The sequence below is a fragment of the Vigna unguiculata genome, chromosome 9, assembly GCF_037176805.1.
Source record: "Vigna unguiculata cultivar grain cowpea cultivar isolate G323 ecotype 2 chromosome 9, ASM3717680v1, whole genome shotgun sequence".
NCBI lineage: Eukaryota > Viridiplantae > Streptophyta > Magnoliopsida > Fabales > Fabaceae > Vigna > Vigna unguiculata.
The window spans coordinates 35,926,825-35,934,544 of record NC_140800.1 but is presented as its reverse complement, the minus strand read 5'-3'; the positions used below and the strand labels follow the sequence as shown (position 1 = coordinate 35,934,544).

The window sequence follows — 7,720 nt, the reverse complement described above, 5'->3', positions numbered from 1 at the left end:
CTACTATTTATTATATGAACTTGTCTGTAGTAGCCCATGCTGATTAAAAATTGAAAAATCAAACTTATGCGCAGTTGTAAAAGTAAGAGAAATGTGTGTAGCAGTATCCCAACTTCAAAACATATATAAACTTATTCTTGATTTCGTTATTATTTGGAAAATATCAGAAGAATTATTTTTACCTGGTAAATGCACGTAGTATTGTCTCGTATTATTTCTTTGTTATTTTCCCTTCAGTAAAATTATCCTTTAACATGGTTTGTATCTCCTCACTAATTGAACTACAGTAGGTGAGAGCGATGGTGATGTAGCTTGCACTAAAGTGGATGCTAGGTGAGTAATTGAGTAGAGAGAAATAGAAGTGAAATCGATTAAAATGCGGGATTCTTTAACTGCAATAATTTGAAAAGCCTGTGTGGGCTTGTTGATATAGGATAAGGCCTGGGTTCATAGTGTTGCAGTGAAAGTGTTTAATTGAATGGTATCTTTGTCTAACTTATTCGGGTGTTTGTTTTTGGTTTGGCGTACATGGCAAAGCATCAAAACGATAAGCAAGAATGTGTTGAAATTGGATAGAAGATGCAATTAATGGTGAGATGAAGTAGATGGTAGCATATTGAATAATTTGATTTAGGGTTGAATAGGGGGATATGCTTCGTCTTCAGTCGCATTTGTTTCGTGAATAGCGCTGTCCTCATTATGGTTTGTGGTGGCAAGTGGCTACGACTGCTATGCTATATCACACATCACATGCTTCTGCTCACTGCCTGCTATTGCCAATCACTCACTCATACACAAACTTAAGCTGCCCCACAAAGTGTACATCATAATTTCATTTTAAGTTTATATAAGTAAGAAATTATCTTATGTGTGTATCACAAAAAATCAAGTTACTCTAAAACTACTATTCTTTTAGTTTCTTTTCATCTTTAATTTTTTATTTTTTTTCATCTCACTAAAGATGACAATGAAGAACGAGTCCCGTGGATCAACTCACAAGAAAAAATGTGGAACAGATTAAATATTTTAGTTTGTTGACTTGTTTAGGTCCGTCCCGCATAAGTTTCTGCTGTCTGCACGAATCAATAGCAAGTTGACAAGCATTTGGTCTACATAGCCCTGATTACTTAAATTCCTAAAATCTAGTTGTTCTAGCATAACATTAACATGTCTTTATATTTTTTGTAAATAACTTATACATTTACATTCAATTTTTTCTTCTGTTCATTTAAGAGTATTTTGTTGTTCACATTTAATCTATCCAAAAGTAACTTTCGTCATTTACATTTATTCTCTTGTTTCAATTTATTTCAAAGTCATTTCTATTTTTAATATATTCATACAAGTTATAAATTAAAAAATTTTAAATATCAATTATTTTAAGAAATTGACTTATATAAATTATCATTTCTACTAATTTAATTAAAAAACAAGTAGAGGATGGTAGAAAAATGCGAGTGTTAGTAAGTAATTTTTCATCCTCACTTCTTTATCTTCTTTCAATTGAATGTTTAAGGATTATTTACTGGTTGGAACCGTTCTATAAAATTATAATTTTAACGTAATATGATAACTTAAAAATATTTTAAAATTTTAAAAAATTTATATCACATTTTATAGTAGAAAAGGTTAATAGACTCAAAATAATTAGAAGATATTTATTATTATCTCGTTATAAAGACAAATGCAAATCCAATCTCATTACTAATTAGTTATCAGACCTTATTTGCTTACTAAGTCAAGCATTTCTTAAAACTAATAATTTATTAAATATGTCGTAAACAATGTTCTTTAAGTTTTGAATATTCTCCGTAGATGTTTTTTAAGTCTTTTTTTTTTGTATTGGATTTCTTACTTTAAATTATGTTATTTTAATTTCCAGTTATTTTTCTAAAAAAATTAATAAATAAGTAAAACATCGCAAAAAGAAATCAATCACAGTAAATAAAATATAACATATTTGGGTCTATCACTAATTAGAAAAAAAAAATATTAAGCATATGAAGGAAAATGGAGATGAAGGATTTAAAAACGCATGGAAAAAAACGTCAAAATGAAGGGTTTAAAAAGGCATGAAAAAAAACGTGAAAAAATGGAGATGCGGGGTATCGATCCCCGTACCTCTCGCATGCTAAGCGAGCGCTCTACCATCTGAGCTACATCCCCATTTGATTTTATATTATTATTAATAATTCTTATACTTTCATAATATTAACATTTATATAATTAAAGTATTGAAATTTATTATTTAATAAGCTATTCCCAAACTATTCACATCAATATTACTTTTTTTTCTCATAAAAAATATATGCATATATATTCCCGTCATTTAAATTTATTTTTTACGAGAGGAGTCTATTTTTAAAAAAAAAATATAATATTAAGTATTTTTCTCCACAATAAATACTAATAATGTTAACTAATTAATCCAGTGCAACTATATATATATATATATATATATATATATATATATATATATATATATATAATTGTATTAAAAGATAATTCTTACTTATATGTCCATAGAAACATTTAACTAATTTGAAAACACTAAATACCTTCTATGGCCACCTTACTTCAATCATATCTGTTCCGTAGCTTCCTATCTCTCTAATCCATTCACCACTTTCAATTACATTAAAAAAATATTTCATTGATAATATAACATGTTTCTAATATAATATGTATACTTTCTTTTCTGATAAAAACTCTTCATTTTTTAACTTCATATTATCGTCACTATAGATTACCCTTCTTCTTTTAACATCAATACTTTGTAGTAAAAATAATAATTTTAAATTGACGATTTTATAATTTCTATGCGTATTACTTTAAATAACCTATAAATAACGTGATATAGTTAGAGTTTCTTTGATGAGTCCACTAATAAGAAGACAAAAAGTACAATAAACCCTTATTATAAATATTTTTTACATAAAAAACATAAAAATATTTATTTAATTCTCATAAATGAAAATATAATAGTAATACATGAACTTATAAATATTTTTTTATGTTATAAATCATCCAACTTGAATAGTTTTTTAAGAAAATAGTACTGAGAAGATACAAAACTAACAACATATAATTTAACCTCTTATCTAAAATCCTTAAACAGTAAGTATATGAGTTATTTTTTTTAGGGTATTCAATCTTTTATTTCTATTCAATTTGAAATTTAGATTTGAAATTTACAACATTTTCTCTCTCAAATGTGACATTGATACTTCTCTCAAACTCAATATTGCAAAAGAAAATCTTAATAAAGTGAAAATATATATTATAATGTAATGAAATCTTTAGTCAACTTCAAATCTTGAATATATTACTATTTAAAAGTTAATTATATACAAATTTAATCTCTTAAAATAACTAAAAATATTTGAAAAATATATTTAATTGAACAACAACAAAAATCTAATAAAGCGATGATCGATGTTCTGAGCCACATATTTGGATAGCATAATTTGAATGATAAAGAGTGTAGAGTGAAACCACCATAAATAGCTCAATCAACCTTGACTTTCGGCAGTGAGACAAAAATAAAGATTATTATTTCTGTCCCTATTAAGTATTAGCTACTTCAACAAGCAATCTAAGTCTCTTAACTTCATTATTTTCTACTCTATTATCCTTAAACAAACATTAAGGTCGTCTTAATCTCTTCTTTTCCAACATTTAATTAATTGATTATGTCCAAGTAATCCAAAAAACACAGTATACAACTGCTTAATCATCTCAGTTCCGTGTTTCAATTTTTATTCCAAGTCATATAATCAAATTCTAAAACATACAAATACTGAAATAAATTAACTGATATTAGATAAGCACTGATCTAAATGCACTAAATTATGAAGATTACTAATTAAGGAATGACGTATGAAAGATTTGTGAAATCTGATTTTTTGAAAATAAGTTTTCCTGCACTTTGGTGTTGTTAAAAAAATTCTAGCAATAGACACAAAATGATCACAAATTTTTGAAATCCATTTGTATTTTGTTTTTTTTTTTCAAAATTTTGACCCAATTGTGTAATGTAGGAAAGTTATGGTAAAAAAATGTAATAAAAATAAGATATTTGTTTTTTTTTCTCATCAATAATTGGAAGACCAAAATAACTATGTTAAGGCTTTGAAAACTCTATAGTTGGCCATGCTTATATTTTTAAGAAATCTATTTATAATCTTAAGTGCTTACGAAATTCCAAAAGGTTTTCGTGGTAGAATTAATACAGCAATGTATAAAACGTCAACTTAAAAATAAATGTGTGTTACAAGTAGATAACATGATTCCTCATAAACCAACACGTCTTCAAATTGAGCCAAATCGATTTTAATGACAAACTAGAATTATTATTTAATCCTTCCAACTTTTCTCTAATTTATATATCTTCTAAATTTAAAAAAAAATACACAATTAAAAGATAAAATACTATTAAGAAGCCACTAAAATATGAGGAGATAAATCATAAAAAAGTTGAATATATATCATGAGAACGTGCTTTACCTTAAAAGAGTTATGACTTTTTATTCTTTCGAAAGTGTGTAAAGAAAACGAAGAGAAGGTGAATAATGATGAAACAATTAACTTTTTGAACCCACTAAACTGAAACATGATCTGTTAAAATAGTTACACGACAATAAGAATAATTGGTACAAGGATATAATGGCATTCAAGTTTTAACTTTGACTGATGCATAATAACTCGTACAATGTGGTACCTATTTAATTATATTATAGTTGACCTTCAATACATAAGTGTTTAATTTTGTCTACACTCATTTAATGACACTGAAGAGAAGTTGTCAACAGAAGCATTGTACTAGAAGTAGAATTTGTTGGAGATTTAAGTTTATTATAGATTAACTTATGCGGTATAAATTTTATTTTATAAAATTGAATTACATTTAAAGTTAAGTTAATATAGGGGTATTAAAGTGAGCCAATTTGGTTATGTAGGTTGACTCACTACGAGTTGAATTAACAAATGGTCAGCTTAACTCGACTCATTTTTTGATGAACTAGAAATTTTGCAACCTGATTTGATTCAACACGGATTTGGTGGATTAGTGGATTTGCTCACTTATGAATGTTTGTTTTATTTTGCAATTTATTTTATATATGTATTGCATTACAATGAGAGTGAATTGACTTTGTTTATTTTGTATAATAGTGGAATCAAAATATTCACCTAATTTTCAAAATATTATTATAAAGTTAATAGTTAAAGATTAAAGTATCAACATATATAACTTATCAAACAAATTAATTAAACATTCAAACTATTCAAATATTATTGAGTAACATTCTAACATTTAAAAATATGAAATTGTGAACCTATATAATTAGAAGTAGTAAATAATTATAACAAAAAATTTAAAAAAAAAATTGTAAAAAAATGTTGGTGGGTTAAGTGGGTCAACACATCTTCAACCCGGCTCAAACCTATTTAACTCGTGGATTAAGTGAGATGAGTTCAATTCAACCCACTTTTGAAAAAATCAAAAATTTCTCAATCCAATCCGGCTCGAACTTGTAGTGAGTCAAGTTGGCTCACGAGTTGGAACCCATTTTGACATCTCTAAGTCAATACGATTAAGAAGTGGACTTACAAACTTGTAAAGTGAAATTTGCATCCATTATATATATTCGCCTTACCGTGATAGGTCAAATAAATAATAAATTTCTTGATAGCGAAATACACACTAGATCGAACAAATAACAAATTTCGCTATAATAGATTCTAACATATGACTCTATATTATTTTAAAAAGTGAACTTTAAATCTAACTCAATCTTATAAAATTGACTTATAAGGTAAAATTTTATTCAATTATATCCCGTTAACTCATCTTATATTTAATCGATGTAAGAATTTTAATAGGAAAAATAAAAGGAATAGCATGGATAAGTTGGTGTGGTGTGGTAGGGTTTCCTTTCCATAACGGAGGAGACAAAATGAAGCGAGTACCCCACTAAGAGGGCATTCACGAAACCCAAATACATCATCACCTACAACTACAATTACAGGTAGCTACAAGCTATTCTATTCATTCATGGATACATTAGTTAGGTTTAGATATTCACACCCAAACTCACTTCACATCAAAACCAATTCATTCAATTAAAACAACAAACCCTTATTTTACTTTTACTCAATCCGGCTCCAATTAAAACAAGAATCTCAAATATCAACTAATAACACTTTGATCTATTAAATTTAATATTTAATATCCTTGTATGCTTAAAATATTTTTACTTTTAATTTAGATATTCTATTATTTAATTTTGCTGTCAACGAGATTATTTTATTTTTACTTTCATTTTCTTGTTTTTAATTCTCTCATTAATTTACACCTTTCGTTTCCAATCAATTTTCTCCCACTCTCTGGTAAAATTATTCTTAGAAAATAAGAGTTTGATTACCAAATGGAAAAGACAAAAAACAAGTTGATGGGTGAATTTGAGACAAGTGTCATTTCGTTAACGACAAAAACAAACTCTTAATTGCAAATAAACACACAGATTTAATGAAGTATTTAAAATTTAACTAAGTCCTTAAACAAAAAGTGATTATTAAACAAATATTAAAATAGGTTTTATAAAGTTCTTAGAAATTTAAAATATTTTTTTCACCATCGGGGAAGTAAAATTTTTTGTATTGGAAAACCAAAACCAAAATAAACTCGTTACCCAGAGACTAATATATACAATTAAATCAAACTTGAATTTTTTATTACAAGATTCATGTATCAAATAATTTGTGTCAATAACTTTTGATTTTACGTAACTAATTATAATGTCACTAGATTTCAGTGAAAGTTAAAAAAAAAAAAAAAAAAAAAACTGTATGTAAATTTTTCATCTTGAGGAACAATTTTGTAACGCTGTGAAAGATACATGTGATTTCTAAAGATGTTATTAGATAAATAATTGTTACTTCAACAATCAATTATATTAGAAAAGAAAATCTTATCTTTATTCATAAATTTAAAATATAATTGTTAGAAGTAGAGTTTAAGTTTAACTCAATCCCATAAAATTCGACTTGTTCAAGAAGGTATATTTATCTTGTGCGAAATTAGGAGTGGTTCGTTAGTGGCCTAATAACGGGTGAACATAATGTCTAAAAAATCTCACTAGGATAGGTTCTAATCTGGTTATGAAGTGGAGTTTAAGACTAACTCAATCCCACAAAACCAACTTGTAGAATGAGAGTTGAACTCACTTATGTATTATGAATTGACCTTATCTCTAATGGACGTGGGACTTCCAACAATAATATTGATTATTTTCATTGCATATTTATTCCTACGTGAAACTCTTAAAAAAGACTGATGAAAAAAAGAAGTTGAGTGATTATTAAATGAATAGAGTTAAAGTTGTTTAAAGTGAATAATAAATAATAAAGTAATTAGTGAATAAAGCAATATATAGTATATAGAATTGATTAAAAAAATGTATACAGAAATAAAAGTATAGTGTATAGAATATTAGTAGCAATAGAAGAAGCTTGGTTGTTTAGTTGGTGGATATTGATAAAGAAAAGAGTTGACCTTATTGTGTGGAGCAATAGATATTAATTGTTTTTGCAGTTTAATGGGATTTACGATGAGAATATAATTAAATATGAGTTTAGTTAAAAAAGAATGATAAATTAATGAAATGAGAAATTAGAAGTGGACATGTGGTGTCTTCTCCCTGCTAAAAAGGTGGGTATA

General features: G+C 26.6%; 1 non-coding gene across 1 annotated transcript; it reads right to left on the bottom strand.

The window, feature by feature from the left end:
• Positions 1-2,093: 2,093 nt before the first annotated feature.
• TRNAA-AGC (transfer RNA alanine (anticodon AGC)) lies at positions 2,094-2,166 on the bottom strand. The gene has a single exon. It is a non-coding gene; the product is annotated as a tRNA-Ala (tRNA).
• Positions 2,167-7,720: the final 5,554 nt, after the last annotated feature.